Below are 23,352 nucleotides of genomic sequence, written 5' to 3'. Positions count from 1 at the left end.
AAGGACGCTATCCGACAGGACCAAACCATGAGAGGAAAGACCAGCTATAAAATTGTTAACCTTGATAGCCTGAGGAAATTCAGCAGCAAAACCATCTAAAGGATAACGCTTAGACAAGAAGCGAGGGTAGGCGGATTTATCCACCTCCTCCCACTCATGATTCAGTACCTTGCGCACAGCATCATGCAAGGGGAAGGATTCAGGAGTTGGCTGGTGATATTGTGTAAAGAAGTCATTCTCCAGGACATCCGACACCGGAGGTGTGAACCCCAAATTATCCCGTACATGGGCGAACAAGTCGGAGAGCTCCGCACCCGGAACACAGCGCCCCCGGACACATTCCTCCTCATCAGGACCCATCTCGTCATCAGGAGCGACCTGCGGATCTACAGACCCACGAGGCACCTTGGAAGGAGATCCAGCAGCCTCCCGAGCCTGGAAAGCAGCAGCCACCGCCTCATTAATCAACAGGCGCAGGGCATCAAGCGGAGGAGCGGATGAAGAGGCACTGAGTCCATGACAGCAACTTCAGGGATCATCAACGCTGAGAAACACCGAAAACCGCCACCAGAACAGGCATTCACAGAGGACGGGTGCATGAAGAAAAGAACCCCATTTAAAATAAACGAAGTCCCGTGTTCCCGAGCTCACGAGGGACCAGGAAAAGGGGCTGGCGATTAAAAAAGCAGCCGGCCGACCCAATTTTGCCCCAAAGATTATCCCGTACAGAAACCGGGAACTCTGCGGACCACACTCGCTGCAGAAATTACCACTGCAACCCCCGCCCACTAAAACAGGGTGCCGCGGGTCCAGCAGCAGGAGAACGGGTGCTAATCCAGGCCGTGAATACAACTCCCAGCAGGTGAGCAAACCCGGCAGAAGCGGCCGCTAGAGCAGACCGCGTGCCAAACAGGCACAGCAGGCAGCACAAGTGAACCAGGGCAACAATAGTGACAACGAAGGTGGACGCTAAAGCAGACCGACTGAATCATAAAAAAAAAGAAAGGAAAACTTACCCACAGCTCAGCTAGGCATGAAGGAAACTGCAAACACAGAAAAAAATGGTCAGGATGTTTCTATGATGCACTTTCCCCTTTATTGTCACCTGATGGTGGTGCCATGGTGGGAAAAGTGCAAAAAGCTCAGCTAGGTAATAGGTTTCGGGGGAGCAGACTAGCTGCTCACTGTTAAGGAATGGGACAGTGGCAGGACAAGGAGGTAATGTAGATGTTAAAAAGTGTAGGGCTGACGGATGACCCCTGGGGCACTCCGCAGGTAATAGGTGTAGGGTTTGAGAGGAAAGGGGGGAGTCTGACCCGCTGGGTTCTGCCAGAGAGGAAGGAGCAGATCCAGTCAAGGGCCTTATCTTGTATCCCTGCGTTGTGGAGTCTGCGCATTAGGGTGCGGTGAGAGACTGTGTCGAATGCCGCAGAGAGGTTGAGGAGGATGAGGGCTGCTGTTTCTCCTTTGTCCAGTAGGGTGCAGACATTGTCTGTTGCGGCGAGGAGGGCAGTTTCCGTACTGTGTTTTTTTCTAAAGCCGGATTGGGAGGAATTGAGGATGTTGTGCTCTTCGATGATTGTGGCGAGTTGGCTGTTGATGGCTTTCTATATGACTTTCGCTAGGAACGGGAGCAGGGTCTGTATTTTTTGAGGTCGGTGGGGTCCACCAAGAGTTTCTTCAGGATGGGGTTGATCTCGGCGTGTTTCCAGTCGTCGGGGAACGAGTCAGTTGCCAGGGAGCGGTTGATGGTGTTGCAGAGCATGGGTGCGATGGTGTCAGCGGCTCTGTGGAAAATGTGGTGGGGGCAGGAGTTCTTGGGGGCCCCGAAGTGGATTGACTTCATCATCTTCAGAGTGTTTTCGGTGGTGAGGACTGTCCAGTTGTCAATCGTTGGTTTCAGGGTTTCGGGGTGGTTGGTGAGGGTTCAGTGTGTTGGTTGTCTTCGTCAAAGTTGTCGCAGATGCTCTTAATTTTGTGGTGGAAAAAGGTGCTGAGTTTGTCGCAGAGGTCTTGTGAGGGAGGGATGTCAGTGGACTCGCTGGTGGGTTGGGCGAAATCCTTGATGATGATGAAGAGTTCTTTGCTGTTGTGTGCATGAGTGGAGATTATGTCTTCAATCACTTTTTTTCTCGTTTCTCTGATGAGTTGGTGGTGGACGTTGGCGGCGGTTCTGAAGTTGTTGTGGGCTTCTGTGAATTTGGTGTTCCTCCCGGCCTTTTCAAGGTGGGGGCAAGTGCGTCTGGACTCTCGAACTTCGGTGGTAAACCATCTAGTTTTCTTGGCATGGGTGTTGTTGTTTTTCTTGAGGGGTCTGTGGTGTTGACGCTGCCAGAGGTCCATCTGTGCATGGTACGAGCTGCGGTGTTGGGGTCGTCTTTTTCTGTGATGGTTGGGTTTGGGTTGCTGAGTGATGAGGTTAGCTGGTCGTCAGTGATTCTGGTCCAGTTTATTCGTGGGAGCAGGTGATGGTGTCTGTGGATGGTGCGTGTTCTGAAGGTGAAGTGGACACATTGATGGTCAGTCCTTGGGAGTTCGGTGGTGTGGCTGACGGTGATGGAGTTTCCAGTTGTGAAGAGGGGGGTTGAGGGTGTGTCCTGCTGATTGGGTGGGTTCGGTCATGGTCTGGTGGAGTCCAATGTTGTGGAGGTTGTCCTGGAGGGTTGCGGTGCTAGGGTCCAGTTGGTTGTCGAGGTGGAAGTTAAGGTCTCCCAGTAGGGTGTAGTTGGTGGATGCGATTTTATGCGGGATGATGATATCCGTGATGGAATTGGCGAAAGGTCCGCGGGGTCCAGGGGCTCGGTAAATGAGGGTTCCTCGGAGGGTGGAGGTAGGGCTGGCCATTATCTTGAAGTGAAGGTGTTCCATCAGGTCAGTGGGCTCGTCGGGGAGTGTGCTCAGGCGGAGGGTGGATTTGTGGACGATTGCGATTCTTCCTCCCGGGCGGGTGGGGTGGTCCTTCATAGAGATCTTGTATCCTTGAATGTAGAGGAAAAATATTACAAGTAATAATTGGCCCATTCCAAGTGGAGATAGTAGTAGGTATTGATAGTAGTAGTACAACCAGCATTAGCAGTATTACTAGCACCAGATGTAGCGTTATCAGTATCAGAAGGAAGTACTAATTACAGTTGCCTCAGTAGAAGTGCTAGTGTATGTATAATAATAATATTACTACTAATAATCGGCCCATTCAAAATAGAGATAGTAGTAGTAATAATAAATGTATTGCTTGTAGAAGTAAAACCTGCAATAGCCTTATTAGTAGTAATAGATGTAGCCTACTCAGTATAAAAAAAGTACTAATCATAGTTTCCCCTATGGTAGTATGTGTATTATATATAGAACTATATTGTATTATGGGGATATTTTTCACTAAGAGGTTCTGAATGACGTCAAATAAACAATGAGAGTGAAGCTCGAGTTGTGTTTGATGTCACTCAGAACGCTAATACCCCTAATTCCGTTTTTACCCAACTATAATTTTGTGTTCTGCATGGCCCCCAAAATAATCTGGCCCTGCCTTCAACTACTGCGCAGGAGCAAAAGATAATGGCAAAGCTACACATAACATGCTCTCTCTTCTGCGATGTTAATGTGAAAAATAAATATCTTCCCTGCCATCCTGAACCAAAACTCACCACCTTTCCTGCCTTACTTCCCCCTCCTTCAGCTGTACTTTCTGTTTTCAGTCAAAGTAAACAGGCAGAGCTGCCCTGATGGGTGCTCAGAGAGCCCTGTCTCCAGGCCTGGAAGGCATTTATGACATCATAACAGTTGATAACTTGCTTTGTTATCCACTGTTGTGATGTCATAGCAAGGAGGTACAACTTTCAGAAATTGAAATTGACGATAGATGGTCTCTATGAGAGCCATACATAACAATAACGTTATTGATAGTAATAATCAGCCCATCAAAGGGGAGCTAGTAGTAGTAATGCAAACAGCACCAGCTGTAGTAGTTAAACCATCATTAACACTATTAGGAGCCCTCTCTTTACTAACCATCTGATGGCTAATGGCAGTGCTACCTGTAGCAGAATACTAGGGCTACAATTAGTGGTAGTACTGGAGGAATAGTAATGGGGTATCATAACAGGTTCACCAGGTGTCCATGCCTACATGGTCTCTCTCAAGTATATTTGTAACAGGTCAATTAGCAACACAAGTTATACTCATCTGTGAAGGATTGAAAGATGCGGAGTCACCAATACAAGATCCGTATGAAGCATGCTGAGTAAGGATTTGCAGGTATAAAATACAAAATTATGGGTCACATAAAAAAATCAAGATTTGTAGTTACCTCGAAGTGCTTCACTCCCTTCCGTCCTTTGGTGGTGCTTCCTCCTGAAATTTCTGTAACACCTGCAAAAATCACAGGATGCTGGGGAGTGCTATTAACAGAAACTACAAAGGAGTCATTTTATTATCTTGCTAATCCAACGTGTGACTTTTAAATGTGAGGTATCCCCTCACATTAATTTTCATGTGATATCACCAGGTTATTTTCTAATATCTTAGCACAATTTTTGTGGAATTTCACAAACTTTCTGGTTTCTCCCACTTTTATTATCAGCTCATCTTCCAATCCTTTTGCAAATAGCTATAGGGTTATTATAAATATAGCTTCAATCAGGTTAATCTACCTGAAAAGTATATTGCCACAGCTCCACTTTGTAAACAAGAAAAGCCACATCGTCCATTCTGGGTTTTCTCTGATTCAACCCGAGATCCACATTTGCAGTCTACAGCATCCTAGGACTGGTTTCTGGCTATCAGCCATCTTCAGCCTGGATAGCTTGACTACAGTGGTGTGGAGAGCATGGGACTCACGTCTGAGCATGCCCATCCCACTCGGGGTGACAAATGCAAATGCAAAAATAACAGTTTGATAGACAGAATGCAGAACAATGTCATACGGTCCTAGGATGCTTGATTCCGGTCCAGGAAAGACATGGCTTGGCAGTTCGGGCTGGACGGTTCCCTTGAGGCATAGGATCAAGGCTGATTTGCATATGGCCATGTCGGAACTGGGGTGGTGTGGAGTGCAAAAAAACGATGGATTAGGCCCAGATCTCTGTACTGGGGTGAATGTATAACATTGTTCTGCATTCTGTCCATCAACTGTTGTTTTTGTATTTGGGCTGCAGCAGTTTCTCCGGCTGCAGGCAGATGGTGTGTCGATTTCTTCGGCTGCATTGCTGCTCTGGATGGATATTTCTCCCACATGGCAGTTCTGCGTCAGATAAAGAGGTGCTGTCAGGTTAATGGGTCACTTTTGTTGTCTTCTTGATGCTTTTTGCAGCAGGAACAACCCCCTAAGGCCCACAACTGGACTTGGCACCACAAGGCAGATCAGAACTCCCAGCAATGGAGATCAGGGATGCTGCCTGAGACTTCTTACTAGGAGGCAAGCACACACAAGCCCTTTGATAAACCTTACAAGCAGGACACCCAGCAAAGGTCAGTCCTCTCTAAAGCAGACACAGCAACTACAGGCCAACCCAGCAAAGCAACACACAGCAAAGGGGCAGTACTCCTCCTCACAGCTCTTCAGCTCTTCTCCTTGGCAGAGGTTCCCCTTAATCCAGAAGTGTTCTAAATGTCTGGGGCTTTAGGTCCTATACGTATACCACATTTGGGCTTTGAGGTTTTTGTAGTTTACAAGTTCCTGTCTTTCCCTGCCTTGGTTCCAGACACACTCCATGGTGGTGGAGACAGCATTCTGAGAGGTCAGGCACAGCCCTATTCAGGTGTCAGTGACAGCTTCCCCCACTACTCTGGCTCAGGAAGACCCATCAATCTGGTGATGGATCATCAGGTTATGCAGGGCACACCTCAGCTCCCTTTGTGTCACTGTCTAGAGTGAATGCACAAACAGGACCCTGTCAGTCTAAACCAGACATTGATCCCACAGGCAGACAGAGTCAAAGGATGGATAAACAAGAACATGCCAAGTTTTTTTAAAGATGGAATTTTCAAAAACACAATCTAAAAACAGCCTTCTTTAAGAGATGTATTTGTATATTCTGAGCTCAGGGAGACAACATTCTAAATATCTAGTCTTCCCAATAGAAAGTTACACTTTAGAATGCTACAAGGCATCTCCAATAATACCCTATGGGAGAGCTAGTATTTGTAATAGTCAAAAACGAAATTGGCAGTATTTCACTTTTAGGACAAGTTAAACCCACCAGTACATGTCCTACCTTCTACATAAACTGCACTCTGCCAAGGGGGTACCTTGAGCCTACCTTAGGGGTGCCTTACATGTAGTAAGAGGTAAGGTCAGGGCCTGATAAGCTGGTGCACTTGCCAGGTCGACATGGCAGTCTAAAAACTGAACTCACAGACACTGCAATGGCAGGCCTGAGACACGTTTACAGGGCTAATTATGTGGGTGGCCCAACCTGTGCTGCAGGCCCACTAGTAGCATTTGGTTTACAGGCCCTGGGCGCACACAACACAATGCTCTTTACTAGGGACTTACCAGTGTGCGAAATATGCCAATCATGGATAACAAATCAGAATCATAATTTACACAGGGAGCGCTTGCACTTTAGCACTGAACAACAGTGTAAAGTGCCCAGAGTATGTAAACCAGCAAAAACGAAGTCCAGCATACAATAAAAAATACAGGAGGCATAGGCAAAAAGAAAGGGGAAGCCACACCAAGGATGGCAGGTCTAACAAGGGACTATTGCAAAGACTGTGGGCGACGCAACTTGGGGATTATGCTAATTCTTTGAATTTGCATGACAGAATTCAAGAGTGATGGAAGGCTGTCTCCATGACATATTACAGGGACGATACCTGTCCCATACAAAAACGTGACATTCACTGATGATGAGCTAAGAGTCTTGTAATAACATTAACAGTAGCCATACATAAGGTCTACACCACCCTCTGAATTGTATCCTGCCTCTCATAATATTAGGTTTACTATTGCATAAGTCAGTGTCCCTCCTGTTGTTGTCCGATTTGGGCTTCCCGCGATATTCATACACGTACATTCCCACAGTGTATCTTCAACCCACCTCACGATCTTCCTGGCAAAGGCGTTCAATCATTTTTATGATCAGTGCCCAATCTGTGCCAGGTTAAAGGCTCAGTCGATCAATCGGTCAATGATTCTTGTGGGGATTGGGGACGCCAGTAATGACCTGAATGGCTTTTCATTGTGATGCACTGCTGAGCCTAGCTTCCTTCGCAGTCTCTGCTTTAATGAAGCTACTTGCGCAAAAATATGACTGGTTCAAAAATATTGCAAGGCCTGGGGGAATTCAACCCTTCCAAGAAGGCCTCTTGCATTACTGCTCTCTAGATTGCTTACCCTCTATTTTGCATTTGGACAAATGTAAGATGTCTTAATGTAAACCTTTGTTTTACCTTTTAGCACCAAATCTGATCTTTGGTTCCTTGTTTGAGTTCATGTGCTCATTCAAGTTTGTATTCATTTCTTTAATTTGTGTTTTCATATGAATGCTATAAAGTAGAACAGTTATTTTTGTGCGCCCATGATGCCAAGCTGCTGGTCAGCCTTTCGTGTAGTGCCAAGAGGGCATGTTATTGGAGGTGGTGTGGCGTGGGAAAGAGGAAAAGGAACTACAATTGCAATCTGGAGAAACACAGGAAGAGATGTGAGACCTGCTATTTATTTATCTTCAGGATGTTTACAGCAATTTGTGTCACCTTTATGTTACTTTATGCGCCTAGAACGCAGAAGGGGGACAAAGAGTTCCATCCAAGATGGTTTCCGCGCCGAAATTCTTCATTCCAGCCCAGAGCCTTAAAAAGATTAGCATAAAGCAGCAAAGAACAATTTTATATAGTGCAAACTCTACCCCAAGGTATAAAAGCATTTAGCACCAGTTACATTATACAAGGGCACCTTCATGTTTTTAGGCATTGGGGAAATTAAGTGATTTGCTCAGAATCACAGGATATTGAGCCGATGCGAGACTCAAACCTGGTTCCCACTTCAAAAGTTGGGGGCTTCAGCTGTAATGACACATTCTTGCAACCATTTGTATGATCACAATTGGAATGTGAGTACTCTGTTCTTGGGTATTCATTCCCCAGAGTGAATGTGGTCTGTTGAATTTGATTGTGTTTTATATTGTTTAGAAGTGAGTCAATTGGGAAGTGGCCGTCGAGTTTAGATTGATGGCTTCAATGATGGCTTGAGGCAGGCTAGGCCCGATCAAGGATATAGTCAGCCACTATCGCCAATCCTGGTCACTCAAGAGTGAATGGAAGTGACGTTTCAAGCAGTTCAGTGGAAACTAGACCAACAAAATCAATAATTTCCACTCTGACTGCCCAGAATCCATGGGACAGGGCTGTGCCACCAAACACTCAAAAAGTTTGTGTATGTCACCTCCCAATGCCACGTAAACTTCCTCTTAAAGTTCCTGGACTAAACAGCCAGCAAGGGAAGTGTTGCTCTCTATCTGATTGGTTACTCTGCAGCCAATCAGATTAACCTAAACACAGAACACAATCAGACAGGTTGCATAGAGGCTAAACAGACATTCCTGCACGGGGACAATCCTTGTTCTTATGTCACTTACTGAGGAGGGCTGTCTGAGAATGTGTCCTGGCTTGTTGGGAATGATCACTACAATTGTCACCTTTCAAACTAGGATGTCTGTTGTTCCTATTACACTGTGAGATGGGAATACTCTATGGACAGATGTGAAATAAGCTTAGAATTTCCTTTTTCAGATTGTACTTCCTCGTGATTGAGTGTGATATGCAAGGCATAACTATAGCAATGGAGGCTCCGACGTAGGTTTAGCATGAGTGTAGTACAGCAAGTATTCTTTTATTAATTTCCTCTTTTTTAAATAATGTTCCAAATCTGATTCTAGCTATGTGACTGGGCACCCTCTATTGTAATTGTAATTTCATTTATATAGTGCTCACTAACCCTGACGAGGGTTCAAAGCACTTTTCGGCAAGTAGCACGCTACTGCGGAACCCAAAAAGGATCAGTGGTTAATTAGTATAGGGAAATATGATATTAATTTGAGCAGTGGACATTTGAGTCTGTGAGCTGGATTCAAAAGATAGTGGAGGGATAGAAGAGGGAAGGGTCTAGAAAGTGTTTATTTGATGATCATAGCAATAGGAGGAGGTTTGGGATGAGTATAAAAGAGATGGAGGGGAAGAGTCTCTAGAGGTGAATTAAGGAGAAAGATGAGGTATCAGATGAGTAGGACGGATACATGAGGTAAGGGTTTAGGAAAGCTTGTTTGGGAGATCTAAATTGTAAAAGAGGTTTGAGATGATGCAAGGAGCAGTAGAGGAGGAAAGAGTCCAGAAAGGGGTATTTTGGGGATCATAGTAGTAGAATGGGATTTGGGATGAGTTGAAGAGTGGAGGTAGAGGATATATTAAGAGAGCTAGAGGGTGAGAAATGGGGTTGTGCATTGGCGAGAGTAGCAGAATGAGGTTTGAGTTGAGACAGAGAGTGGAGGTAGAGGACATATTGAGAGAGGTATAGGGTGAGATATAGGGTAGAGCTTTGGAGATGCGGACTTCGGAGTAAAGTAATAAATATAAAGATACATAAGTACATGAAAGCTATATTTGTATATGGAAGGTAATATAGCTAGATTTAAGTTCTATTTACTAAACTCAGACTTTCAAGTGTTGCTGTGCTTTAAGCTAATTTATTTCTTGTTATAATTTTTTTCCTTTTATAAATTCAGCAGTGAGGCAATTCTTAGATAAATATCTATGATACAAATGACGTATTTATGAAGTACCCACATGCAAGTTAAACATAGAAAAATATAACCCTAGGTAATATGTATATTTGTTAAGCAGACTTAACTAATATCGTATACATATTTATACAAAGGAATACACATATCTAGATTAATCCAAATAAATGCATATATACACAGGGATATGCTGTACATGTATGTTTGAGTATGGTGGTTAGGTGGGAAAGAGCCAACTCTTGAGTAGTCTTCTGAAGGTAAGATAGTTATCTGAAGATCTTCTGTTTTAGGGCAAAGAGTTCCTTAGTTTGGCTGCTTGAACAGAGACGGATGTGACACCTGTGTTTTTTTTGTATAATGGGATTTTCAGCCGAGGTGCCCATCTAAAGCATTGGTTCCTTTGTTGAATGTATTTGATGATTTATTTTTCCAGGTAAAGAGCAGCCCTGTTCCATGTATCGCTTTGTGGGTGATACAAAGATGCTTGAATGTGGATCTTCTGGCATCCGATAACCAATGTAGGGCCTTCAAGGCAGGGGAGATGTGCGCTTATGGCTTTACGTGTAGTAGTCTGGCAGCAGAGTTCTGAATCCGTTATAGTCTTCTCATAGTTGTTAAAGATGATCCGTAGTAGAGACTACTGGCATAATTGAGTTTAGACAGTACACGAGAGATAGTGGCTTGGACCATGTGTGTAAATCCAAGGTGGGGGAAGATGAGTCGCAGACTTTTTAATAGCAATGCAGCTTAGCCTTGCTAGTTTGTCCACTTGGGCATTCATTGATAGCTTGGAGTCCATGGCCATTCCTAGGTTTCTTACTTCCTTAAATACTTTAGGGGATGTTCCCAGATCATCAGGCCAAACAGTGAGTGGTCATAATTTTTCTAATCGCCACATGTGTGGATATTCGTTTTGGAACCAGTCAATGTGAGATGGCTCCATGTCATCCACTGATCAATGGCTCTGAGGCAGCTGAAAAGGTATGAGTTTCCAATATTTTTGGGGCTTTCCAGTTTAAAGAGTATGTGTGTGGCATCTGCATAGTTATAGCATGTAAAGTGAAATTGATTGATCAGTGCCAGTAATAATTTCATGTAGATGATGAAAAGCATGGGTGAGATGAGAGAGTCTTGAGGGACCCAGCTTTTGTGAAGTACAGTTTGGAAAGGGGGGTATGGATGACATTTGTTCTGTTCTGAAGGTATGATGCCATCCAGTCGAGAGCAATACCCTCTGTGCCGGCTTCGCAGAGTCTTGGGCATGATCACCAGGGTAAACTGTGTCAAAGGCAGCTGAAAGGTCCAAGAGAAGTAGTGCCCCAACCCCGGTCCGGTCAACTGTGTTCTTAAGGTCATCCCAGATGGCAGTGAGGGCAGGTCATGTGCCTCTTCCTGAATGAAAATCTGTCTGGAAGTCTGAAAGTATAGAATTATCTTCAGTGAATTCTGGCAGCTGGGCAAATGCTGCTCTTTTTGTCAGTTTACCCATGAAGGTTCATTATTAATTGCTCTGTAGTTGTCTGGATTAAGCGGGTCCAGGTTTGTTTTCTTTAGTAATGGGCGTATGTATGACCTTTTTTAGGTCTACTGTAAATATTCCCGTATCTATGGTTATTTTGGCTCCTTATACAAGATATACAATTGAAGTATGCTGAAAAATCATTTGGGCTCCACCAGTTTTGGCATTACTAATAAGTCGAATTGGGTCGGATTTTGGCATGGTGAGCTGGACTTGGCCCCAAGACACCAATATTCAGCAGGACAAAAAAAACAGTTGGCATACACGTGCTGCAAACAGCTATGCCCCTCTCACTTGGCTCCAGTGATTTCCTTTTAAGTGCTTCCAATAGTTTTTAACTGCTACAGCTGCTGTTTTTAGCACCCTATCAGCCCCCACCTTGCCTTTATATCTATTTCTAACCCTTTGGCGATACACGTCTGACACTTGGAACCAGCCTGACCGAACTGCGAGCTACATTGTGGGCAATTTAGGTGAGCTGGGGACGGTGTGGAGATGTGTGTTCAGAGGCAAGGTCCTGCTTTCATGTAGCCAGCTGTGGACTGCACTGTGAAAAAGGTTTTCCTTCTCATTTTACATTCTCCAGCACTAGCTAGGGTTGTAAATTACTTTGTGCCTAGGGCGCTTTTGGAGCAAGGGCGGACTTTGAGCGGATAGAGTGCTACTGCCTGATTTTGGGGGCGGACGAGGGGTGGGGAGGGGGAGAGGGTTCAGTTTACATCAAAAAACCATTAAATATTGCTTTGTTGCCGGGGAAGGAGCGGAAAATGTAATTTCATGTATTGCATCTGTGGGCCAGTACTGCTTCCTCTAAGTGTCCTGCTGATGAATAAACAATTTAACTGCTCAGCATCTGAAAACTATATGTCTGGCATATTAGTCAAACTATAGGTACTTTTTAGAAGAGCTTTGAAGTTGACTAATGCCTATTTCATGTTACAATCAATGCTATATATATATATGCTTTGCCACTCTACGGTTATCTACATCATATGGATTAATCCTAAGTAAATACATTTATATTAGATATCGATTTCATTCCATTTGATATGTGCTCCCGACACAAAGTAGAAGTAAGAAGCAATAATACTTGGTATTCTCCTTACTCAACTCAACCTAAAATCCAAGATCTTGGGGCGTATAGCTCCCAAAGAGTACGCAAGCATCTCCAGTGAAGAAGGACTGTGCCTGATATTTACAGGCGATTTACAAAAAGGGGGGTGGTGATAAACAGAGTGTCTGAGTTAAACAGACCACTCTTACCCAGTCCAAAGATCAGGGCTTGATCCATCACCGTTATTTATCTCACTGCCCCATCCCAGCTCAGAACCTGGCTATGTGCAAATCAGTCTGTCCCTGGCCCAGTGCATCATGGGAACAGGGCAGACTAAACTACCAAGCCAATTCTTCACCAGAAAGGAGACAAGCTACCGGGGACCGGTTTCTGGCATTTCAGCCTTCTTCGGCCCGGCTTGCTTGAATCCTGATGGAGCAGTGAGAAAGGGACTCATGTCTGAGTATACCCTGCCACACCTATAGTGGCCAAAAACGATTTACAAAAAGGGGGGTGGTGATGAACAGAGTGTCTGAGTTAAACAGACCACTCTTACCCAGTCCAAAGATCAGGGCTTGATCCATCACCGTTATTTATCTCACTGCCCCATCCCAGCTCAGAACCTGGCTATGTGCAAATCAGTCTGTCCCTGGCCCAGTGCATCATGGGAACAGGGCAGACTAAACTACCAAGCCAATTCTTCACCAGAAAGGAGACAAGCTACCGGGGACCGGTTTCTGGCATTTCAGCCTTCTTCGGCCCGGCTTGCTTGAATCCTGATGGAGCAGTGAGAAAGGGACTCATGTCTGAGTATACCCTGCCACACCTATAGTGGCCAAAAACGATTTACAAAAAGGGGGGTGGTGATGAACAGAGTGTCTGAGTTAAACAGACCACTCTTACCCAGTCCAAAGATCAGGGCTTGATCCATCACCGATATTTATCTCACTGCCCCATCCCAGCTCAGAACCTGGCTATGTGCAAATCAGTCTGTCCCTGGCCCAGTGCATCATGGGAACAGGGCAGACTAAACTACCAAGCCAATTCTTCACCAGAAAGGAGACAAGCTACCGGGGACCGGTTTCTGGCATTTCAGCCTTCTTCAGCCCGGCTTGCTTGAATCCTGATGGAGCAGTGAGAAAGGGACTCATGTCTGAGTATACCCTGCCACACCTATAGTGGCCAAAAACGATTTACAAAAAGGGGGGTGGTGATGAACAGAGTGTCTGAGTTAAACAGACCACTCTTACCCAGTCCAAAGATCAGGGCTTGATCCATCACCGTTATTTATCTCACTGCCCCATCCCAGCTCAGAACCTGGCTATGTGCAAATCAGTCTGTCCCTGGCCCTAAGCGTGGAAGGGTATTCTCAGATGTGAGACCCTTGCTCATTGCACCATCAGGATTCAAGCAAACCGGGCCGAAGACGGCTGTAATGCCAGAAACCGGTCCCCGGGAGCTTGTTTCCTTCCCAGTGTAAGAATTGGCTTTTGTAGTTTGGTTTGCCCTGTTCCCATCATGCACTGGGACAGGAACAGACTAATTTGCATACAGCCAGGTTCTGAAACTGGGATGGTGCAGTGACCTAAAAAACGGTGTTGGATCTAGCCCTGATCTCTTGACTGGGTGAGAGCTTTCTGCTTAATTCAGAGACTCTGTCCCTCACCACCCCTTGTTGTAAATATTTTTGTCCACCCTAAGCGTGGAAGGGTATTCTCAGATGTGAGACCCTTGCTCATTGCACCATCAGGATTCAAGCAAACCGGGCCGAAGACGGCTGTAATGCCAGAAACCGGTCCCCGGGAGCTTGTTTCCTTCCCAGTGTAAGAATTGGCTTTTGTAGTTTGGTTTGCCCTGTTCCCATCATGCACTGGGACAGGAACAGACTAATTTGCATACAGCCAGGTTCTGAAACTGGGATGGTGCAGTGAGCTAAAAAACGGTGTTGGATCTAGCCCTGATCTCTTGACTGGGTGAGAGCTTTCTGCTTAATTCAGAGACTCTGTCCCTCACCACCCCTTGTTGTAAATATTTTTGTCCACCCTAAGCGTGGAAGGGTATTCTCAGATGTGAGACCCTTGCTCATTGCACCATCAGGATTCAAGCAAACCGGGCCGAAGACGGCTGTAATGCCAGAAACCAGTCCCCGGGAGCTTGTTTCCTTCCCAGTGTAAGAATTGGCTTTTGTAGTTTGGTTTGCCCTGTTCCCATCATGCACTGGGACAGGAACAGACTAATTTGCATACAGCCAGGTTCTGAAACTGGGATGGTGCAGTGAGCTAAAAAACGGTGTTGGATCTAGCCCTGATCTCTTGACTGGGTGAGAGCTTTCTGCTTAATTCAGAGACTCTGTCCCTCACCACCCCTTGTTGTGATATTTACAGGCAGCAGTGAAAGAAGATAGAGAAAAATATAACCTATCAGTATGTGTTGCAGACTGATAAAATAAGAATTGTGAACGTTTTAGCACATACTCAAAGTTACAGCCTTGGAAGGATGGAAGGCTGGCTCAACCTATCTTTGATAGCCCCACACGACCTTCCCTGCAGCAGGCCCAAAACCACCTGAGCTATATTTCCCGACCAAAGCAATCCTCTTCTCCTGAGTATCAGGGCCGTAGAGTCATAAATGCTGCAATGAGGGCAAGTGTTCCTTCAGCGAAGATTCCTTCCGAGAGGCGCGCGCTTGACTTGGCAAAGTTACTTTCATCGGGGGAGCCGTCTTATAGTGTGAATAACTTCGAGAGAGGCGTGACAGGAGTGTGGAAATATGCTCTCTCTGGGGAAACATATTCAGACAAGCATATCACAGGAACACTGCGGAAGCTCAGACATTTCAGACCCTGATCTGCAAAAGAAAAACATGAAATAACATTCACTTTTAAGCAGTGGCACCAGGACGCGTGTTTATGGTGCCGCATCTTTCACAGAGCCGTATCCCAGAGTGCTTTACGATAGAAAACAAGGCACAGGGAAGGCTGCTATCCTAAGTCAGCACATCTTAAAAAGAAAGAGATGGAACCCCACAGGGGGGTTGCACTGGCGGATGGAGTGCTCACAGCAGAGAGAAGGGGATCTGAGAGCTGAAGAGAGAAGAAAGGTCTGTGCAGACACAGAGGCGAGCAGCACGCGCACTGTAGACTTTCCATTGTGTTTTATGATGCATGGAAGCGACTCCAATAGCCGTAAAAAAATTGTCCCTATTTTTATGCTATATTATGCTACATCAGTCCTTTAAATGGGGTGAAAAAAGTTGCCCCTTATCGGGGAGCGTGGCCTATGTAATTAAAGCTGAGGCTTACACACGGAAACTACATTTCTGTGATTTCACGGTGTGATACCTGGTCAGTATTTTGGTTGCATTCTGAGCTTTCTGTGATTGTATCCTAACAGTCCCTAATTTGTAAAATAATAAGTAATGAAGCCCAAAATTTTGGACCCCAAAATGTTGCTGACAAGACCGTGGCCAGGGCTAGCAAAGGTCGAGATGCGGAGTACCAAATCTTGGTTCCATCTGATGCCTCTTTCATCCACCAACAGACACTCCCTGCCTCTTTATCTCACTGTTGCAGATTCTGTTTCATCCCTGTTTCTTTTATCATTGTTTTCCATCTTTGTTTTTCTTCTTCTTTCTCTCTTTTGTAATTTACTCTCCCTTGCACTCCAGATCATTGTCTGTGGTGGAAAAATAAATTCCGGTCCCAAAAAAAGAGTTCAGCGAGGCCCCACGTGCTACCATTAGCTCAATTTAAGTAAGGGCGGGCAGAGAACTTTGCTCCGCCAGTGGAGTGTGCAGAGTTTTGCCTTCTCCGTGCTCCGCGTTGATTGTGGAGTGTAGGCAAAACTCTGATTCCGCAGCGGAGCGCAGTTAGCCTGCCCCCCCCCCCCCCAACAAAAAAGGTTTCCCGCCTCCACCCTCCCCCCCAGTAAAAAAATTAAAGCACACATCCAAAACGAAAAAAGGCACTTACCTGTACGGGGGCATCTCTGGGCTGCCCTGCTTCTACTCGCCGTGATCTCTCTCCCGCAAATCCCTATGTCCGGCGTACGCCTTGCAAGAACTGCGCATGCTGCCCGGAGACGCCACAGTACAGGTAAGGGCCTTTTTTCGTTTTAAATGTGTGGTTTAATCCGTGTTTCTTTAAGGGCACTGATTTTGAAGTTTTTTCCAGTTCTCAGCTGGGACGTTGTCCTGCAGATCAAGCTTTGCACCTGCTATGTTTCATGACACAATGTTAATTGGCGGGAGCTCTGATATAATAGTTGTTGTTAAGGGTCATTCTCTTCGATTGTCAGGCATTAACCCTTTCTCTGTGGCGGCTATTCCGCCGCAGTGCTAAGGGGGGCGGGGCGGAAGAGCGGCGGGCGCATGCTGGTGACGGAACTGCTCCATCACCAGCGTCGGTTGCGCTGTGCTTATGACGGAGCGGTTCCGTCATGGCCCGCCAGCTCAATAGAAAACTCAGCGCAGGCGCGGAATTCGCGCCGCGCATGAGCGGCGGGCGGGCCATGACGGAACCGCTCCGTCATCAGCACAGCGCCACCGCAGCTGATGACGGAGCGGTTCCGTCATCAGCGCTCAAGGGGTTAATATACCATGTTCTCTGTGAATTGTATCTTGTATGTTCAGAGTTGATACCTTATCCACCTCTGTGCCTCTCGCACTATGTAGTACTGAATAAACAGGCTTAACACTGGGGTGATTGAGCTCAGTGTTGCGTGAGGGTAGCAGAGGAGTGGGATAACATTGCTTCATATGTTTAGATAGTGATATACCCTAGGCCTCAAACTGGGGTGCAGCTTTTAGTGTTGCTAGAGCCCTTTCATCGTTCTTCCACGTTGAGAGAGTTTTTCCAAGCCATAGCTATTCACCCGTTCAATGTACTCGGTTGCTAATAAGTCTGATGAGGAGAGGTCTTTCCATGTTGGAATAGCTGCCACTAGACTTAGGGCATTTCATCTATTTAAGTAGCCTTGTGGTCCTTGTCATATGTAATGTGGAGTAAATAGAACCTAGTTGTAAATGTAAATGTAAATGTATGTATACTTGAAAAGCGCACTATCACCTTTAAGGTATCCTGGCGCTGTATACTGCTGTGGAACCCTTCCTGGCTTTCCCTGTGAGATGCCCCCTACTGGGCACCCCCAAGCGGAAGCCAGGCATCCCAGCGCTATCGGGGCCGTTGTGGAGATTAAGCAAGCTATTGCCCAGAGTTTTAGAGTGGGACCCATGGTTAGAGTAGGCACTGAGGCGAGAATTATCGAGTCCGTGGACACTGAGCAAAGATTTTGCTGGCACAACAATTCATAATTGAGATACCTTAGATTGGGTGAGGGTTTGAGTTTCGCACTGTTGAGTCGGACCTTGCTCTCTCCTTTTGTCATGATGCAGATTTACTTGTATCTGAAGTTGTTCCCTGCTGGGGAGGGGGCATCTCTGAAATGTAATTTCTCGACCACCACGACCAGGATTATTGTTTTTACTACTAGAAAGTAGGTAATCCCTTGAGATTATATGTGTTCATTGCACCTCATTTGTATGTTTTATAATGTGTTGTTGGAGGTTTGTTGATCCTTTGCTTTCTTTATTCAATATGTCCTCAGATCGGTATGCATGGCTCTTGTAGGCAGTTTTGGACCGTTTGGGCAGGTCATTATTGCAGCTTGAGTTGTAATTGGCTAGGGCCCTCTGCTCTTGTTCTTGTCATGTATTTTATTTAGGTCAGGTTGGCCCTTTGGTTCACCAGATAATGTGGCTGGAAACTCCAATAGTGCCAATTGGTTGTTACAAGGCTCCTCCCCTTCTTTCTTATGACCTCTATTTCTTGCGATGGGTGTTGTACTCTTATTTTTTTCCTCTTCTTTAAACTTAAAGATTGGGACATTATTTGCACCTGTTGGTCTATCACCTTCTGGGATTGCTTTCTAGGTTTCCTTGCAAGCTACTTTTGTATTTTCGAAAGGAGGAGAGGTGGTGTTTTTATGTGGCCATTCACAGGATTTAAAGGCCGATCAATCAAGCTTTGTGATACATTATCTATGCTGGTAAGTGAAAGTAATGATGATTCTACATTAAGTTCTTTATCGTTGTTTCCCTGGAAACACATCTGTCTGATGGTTAATGGGGAATTGTTACGTTGGGTTTTTAATAACGCTGCACATTTTGCTGTTTTTCCCCATTCGGCGACTCACACACTTCCACGCTATTTGACACTGGGGGCTGGACGGGCTGTATACACTTCTTCAAGATGTTCTTTAGGATTATTGGTAATTCACTTAATTTTCCAATATTGGTCTACATGCACAATGGTTTGGGGGAACAAGGATAGCTGAATTCTTTTTTTTGCAGATATTTGACCCATCAGAAAAATGCAATTTGGAATTTATACCTGAAATATATTTAGCAATAATATTCATCAGATTGATTTGTACATCAAGCTTATCTGACTGCATGTTGAGGACAAAAACTGAGGTCTTCAGAGTTTTGATTAAGTAGATGTGCAGGCTTGAAAGGTCGTCTATGTTTACATCAGGTTTGGTATTCCTTCCCGTTAGTGGTTGACTAATGTTCAAATGCCTTGACACCTTTTGTTCCTTTATAGGCCCGACTGCCATGGGCTTGCTGTCTTTATCATGTTTGTCCTCAGATGAGGTCCGCTGATCGTTATGTGTTTTAATTGGTTTATATTTGTTAGACAAGTACTTTCGCCTTTTGATTGACCAAGCGGATTTGATATTTCTATTTTTAAGCATTGTACTGTCATTGTTCTGTTGCTGTTGAGCTTCCGATTGGAATGACCGTTGAGTATTGGGTAATGCAGTAACTGGATTCTTGTTTGTAATGACACTGATATTTGACCATTCTTACATACTCAATATTTCTATTATTGATTGTTGTTCTATTGTTGTTTGTTGTAGGGCTTTTAGTTGATGCGTCAATTGAATATCAGGTTTTGTGTCAACTGGGTTCTTGGTGATAAAGCCCATTGCATGTGTTAACTCTGTGTTATTTGTCATTGAGAGTGACTCCAACCAGGGGTTGTTATTTTTTTCTGTGTTATTGATAACTTCCTGTGTGTTATATTTTTCTGATTGTGGCCTTGGGCTAGAGTGATTATTTGGTTTTTATGCACCGTAGGCGGTTTCTTGGATATTGTCTTGCAATCGCTCTTGTCTAGGCGCAGAGTAACCTACATTGTTGATGTGCACTTGGGCGTGAGTGACTAGCCTTGCCTTGCACTGCTGGTGCTGTTTGGTACTGCAGCCTCCGAAGGTGTGTCTACTGCCATTGACTTTAAATTTCTAGGGTGGTCTAAATACAGACCCTTTGCTGTTGTTTTAATGGTTGGCCCTAGGCTAAGTGCTGTCTTCTCGTCTTGTACAAGTTCCGGTTTCTGGTGTCAATGGTTTAGGAAGTCCTAAAATTGTATCCGGTGTTGAATAAATAACTGCAGTAGCATCCTTTAAAAAAACTGAATTTTCCAGTGGGATTCGTTGATCCAAAGATAGAGTATGTTGGTGATATTAGTGTTCAAGCCGGAGATCGAGTTTATTTTGGCGAGTTTACTCGGTATGTCTTCTCATTTTTTGCGTTTTGCTGCTGTTTTGAGTTTTGCTTTGAATTTTTCTGCATCAGTTGTTACCTTACCTTACCTGATCTCATTTCTTACTGTAGTGTTTGGGTGGCAGGGTTGTGTTGTGGCCTTTTTATGCCACTTTTTAGTGCTGATGCACTTGTGTTTGTTTTATTAGTTGGAACTTTTTTTTTATTTTTTATTTTGTACGCCCCACACCTTGATCTGGTGAGTTCCTTCTGTGGGGGGGGGGGGGGGGAAGGGGGGGGGGGCTGGGATCAGTACTGGCAGTCAGTAGCTTGACTGATTCATGCAATTGCAACTCACTATGATGCTGCTGCTGGATGGGTTGCTAAGTCCTGGTTCCAGTGGCTGGCTCCTGTGGCTGGCTGTTCCTGGTCTTCCCCCCAAAACTACTAGCAACGTGCACCCCCCACACCCAGCACACAACAGCAGGGCGGGACCTGAAGAGAATGGAGTGCACAGTGGGGTTTTTTTTTTATATCACCTGCTGCAGAGTTTGGGGGCGCAGGTAGTTGCTAAAGGGTCTGCTCAAGAGTCTGAGGCCACGCCCATGAGTATGAGTAGATGTTTTCACTGGGTTGGCTGAGTTTAATCCACCCGCAGCATTCCCAAAGCCCCTTATGCTGTCCCCCTCGAAACGGGTGCCTGGAGGACTTTGCTAATAGAGCAAGGCACTATAGGTGAGGCCACAAGCTGCACCCAACCAAGTTGGCCCGCTTCTGCAGCTTCATCTGGGCGTGCGCTCAGCAGCCGCCCACGAATGGCGGCCGCGCTCGCTGTCCCCAGGCCACCACCTTACCTCAATTGCAAATGAAGTTCGGTTTCCCGGCTTTGGCTAGAATTCTCTGCAGGCTCAGACACGGGGTGCATGAGGCTGCAAGGCTGACAGCTGGCAAAAGGCTGGGCAGTGGAGGAAGACCCCTTGCATCAACACACCATCAACAGGCCGTCAGAACCATCAAACCGCCGTTAAGGGACCGTCAAAACTACCTCCAGGGACCCGAGATACAGGCAGTTGTGGACGGTGAGCGATAGGGTCCTCCACATCTTCTTCTTCCTCCTGCCACACCACGCCTCCTGACGCTATGACTTGGCCACAAGTAGGCTCATTTGTAGTCCACCAAAGATACCCTTAATTTGTGGGTTCTTGTTTTCTTAACGCATACGCCGATCGCATAGCGTTCTGTGGTGCAGAGAGATCTTAAGGCATGGGCAAAGTGGGCAACTGCCGAGGGCCACCAGCTTTCAATGGGCCACCTGGTAATAAATTGGGACAGTCCCATAGTGCTGGTGCTGTGATAACCAGTTATTGTCTGTTTATAGTTTTACAAAACATATGGGAAATATAAACTGAAAGGCAATTTCTCCTATCAAATGAATATTTGTTACTTTCTGTAGCGATATGAAAATAACATCTAAAGAAAATGTAGGAAAAAAGTCCAGCATCCTAAGTGGACTTAGAAATTCAACTAAAATGGCTGCAAGATATGGATCATCCTGTCATGATTAGTCCACAAAATGTATGTATACACCTTTGCATGGAAACAGAATAGTGGCAATGTCCAGATCCTGCTGCTGTATCTATTGGTTTTGTGGCAAAGTGTTTCTGTATTAATTTTGTCAACACTGATGTAACTTGTCTTGCCGGTAACCTTTATTTGAATTTTAAGCTGATTAGTATCTAAGCCTCAACGTTGTAAACCATGTGACCCAACGCTCTACCAATTACAAAGAACCATTAGCATAGCCAGTAAGTCTTCGTTTACAAATTTGTGCGAAGGTTCTTTTTTTTACTGCACGCAAATGCCATAAAAATTAAAAGTAGAAAATGCGCATAATTGATGGTAATTAACCACTGCATATAGTTTTGATATTATAGTACAGGTATTTCGTAACAGGCAGGTGTACATGTAGAGAGGGGCAGCTCCTCCACACGGGCGGAGGAGCGTCGCCCCACTGCTTTCTCGCAGTGCGAGAAGCAGAAAACATAAAATGGTAATAACTTTCTGTTATTACCATTTTAAGTTTGTTTGCGAGTGGACGGGGCTGCTCTGCAAGCAAGGCAGGAAAGGGGTGGTGTGCCCACTCCTAAGTGTGCAAAGGCTGTTTGTTTGGTCCTCTGGGGCCTCCCAAACCAGTCATGTGCACTCTGCCCTTCTCCATGCAGGCTACAATGCAGCCTGCATGGAGAACATGGCTTCCCCATAAGCCTCTGGCAAGGCGACGTCCCGACCAATCACAACGCTAAGATGTTGTATTGGCTTAGGAGAGGGAGCCTGGATTCCTGCTCCCTGTTCCTGCTGGAGGCAGGAGTGCAAGAGCAGAGAAGACGCGAGACCCGGCAGGAGGAAAGGGTAGTTAATTTTTTTAAACATTATTCTAATTAAATCACACCCTCTGCGCGAACTCCCCCTCCCCACCTGTAGCCATTCTGGACACGATTGCATGTACAGAAACCCTTTTAGATCTACCACAAATGACAGAAAAAGAAGATTTTTAACAGACCAAAGAACATAGAATGTTGGCTTTGAATTAATATAACCTGAAGACATAATTTTAACGTTCCACAATAGCCAAAATGAATTTGAAGTGCACATCTTTTTAGGCACATGTCCGCATGAGATCAGGGAAAATGAGGTCCTCGCAGTGCAAAACAAGCATTTACAATGCAATGGTTTCGCCTTTTAAAAAGTTAGAGCTATTGGCATTGTAAATGACAAAATTTGTATGTATGTGTTGGTTTTGAAAACAAATAAATAAATGGCATTGTCATTTACATTGCCATTAGCCTAATCTCTCGCAAATGTGAGACCTATTGTACCCTACGGGCGAGCTCAGCAGACAGCAATTACTACCACACACACACACCCAGAGCCACACACACACACACACCCACCAAGAGCCAAACACACCGACCCACCAAGAGCCAAACACACCCACCCAGAGCCACACACACACACCCACCCAGAGCCACACACACACACACACACACCCAGAGCCACACACACACACACACCCATAGCCCCACACACACACTGAGAGCCCCCCCCCCCCCACACACACACACCCAGAGCCACACACACACACCCACTCAGAGCCACACACAGCCACCCAGAGCCACACACACACTCAGGAGAGCAAGCACAGCGAGGGGCAGGGAAGCAAGAACAGCGAGGGGGCAGGGAAGCAAGCACAGTGAGGGGGCAGGGAAGCAAGCACAGCGAGGGGGCAGGGAAGCAAGCACAGTGAGGGGGCAGGGAAGCAAGCACAGCGAGGGGGCAGGGAAGCAAGCACAGCGAGGGGGCAGGGAAGCAAGCACAGCCAGGTGGCAGGGAAGCAAGCACAACCATGTGGCAGGGAAGCAAGCACAACCAGGCGAAGGGGAACCTGGGGAAGGGGAACCAGGGGGCGGGGGAGCAAGCACAGCCATGGGGCGGGGAAGCAAGCACAG

At 45.7% G+C, this 23,352-nt stretch overlaps 1 protein-coding gene across 1 annotated transcript in view; it reads left to right on the top strand.

Annotated features, from left to right (window-relative positions):
* Positions 1 to 23,352, top strand: part of LINGO1 (leucine rich repeat and Ig domain containing 1) — a 922,926-nt gene that overhangs the window by 200,642 nt on the left and 698,932 nt on the right. The gene's annotated exons all lie outside the window — the stretch shown is intronic.

The sequence above is a fragment of the Lissotriton vulgaris genome, chromosome 2_2 (assembly GCF_964263255.1).
Source record: "Lissotriton vulgaris chromosome 2_2, aLisVul1.2, whole genome shotgun sequence".
Taxonomy (NCBI): Eukaryota; Metazoa; Chordata; class Amphibia; order Caudata; family Salamandridae; genus Lissotriton; species Lissotriton vulgaris.
The sequence above is the reverse complement of the archived record's forward strand: the minus strand, read 5'-3'. Positions and strand labels throughout refer to the sequence as shown.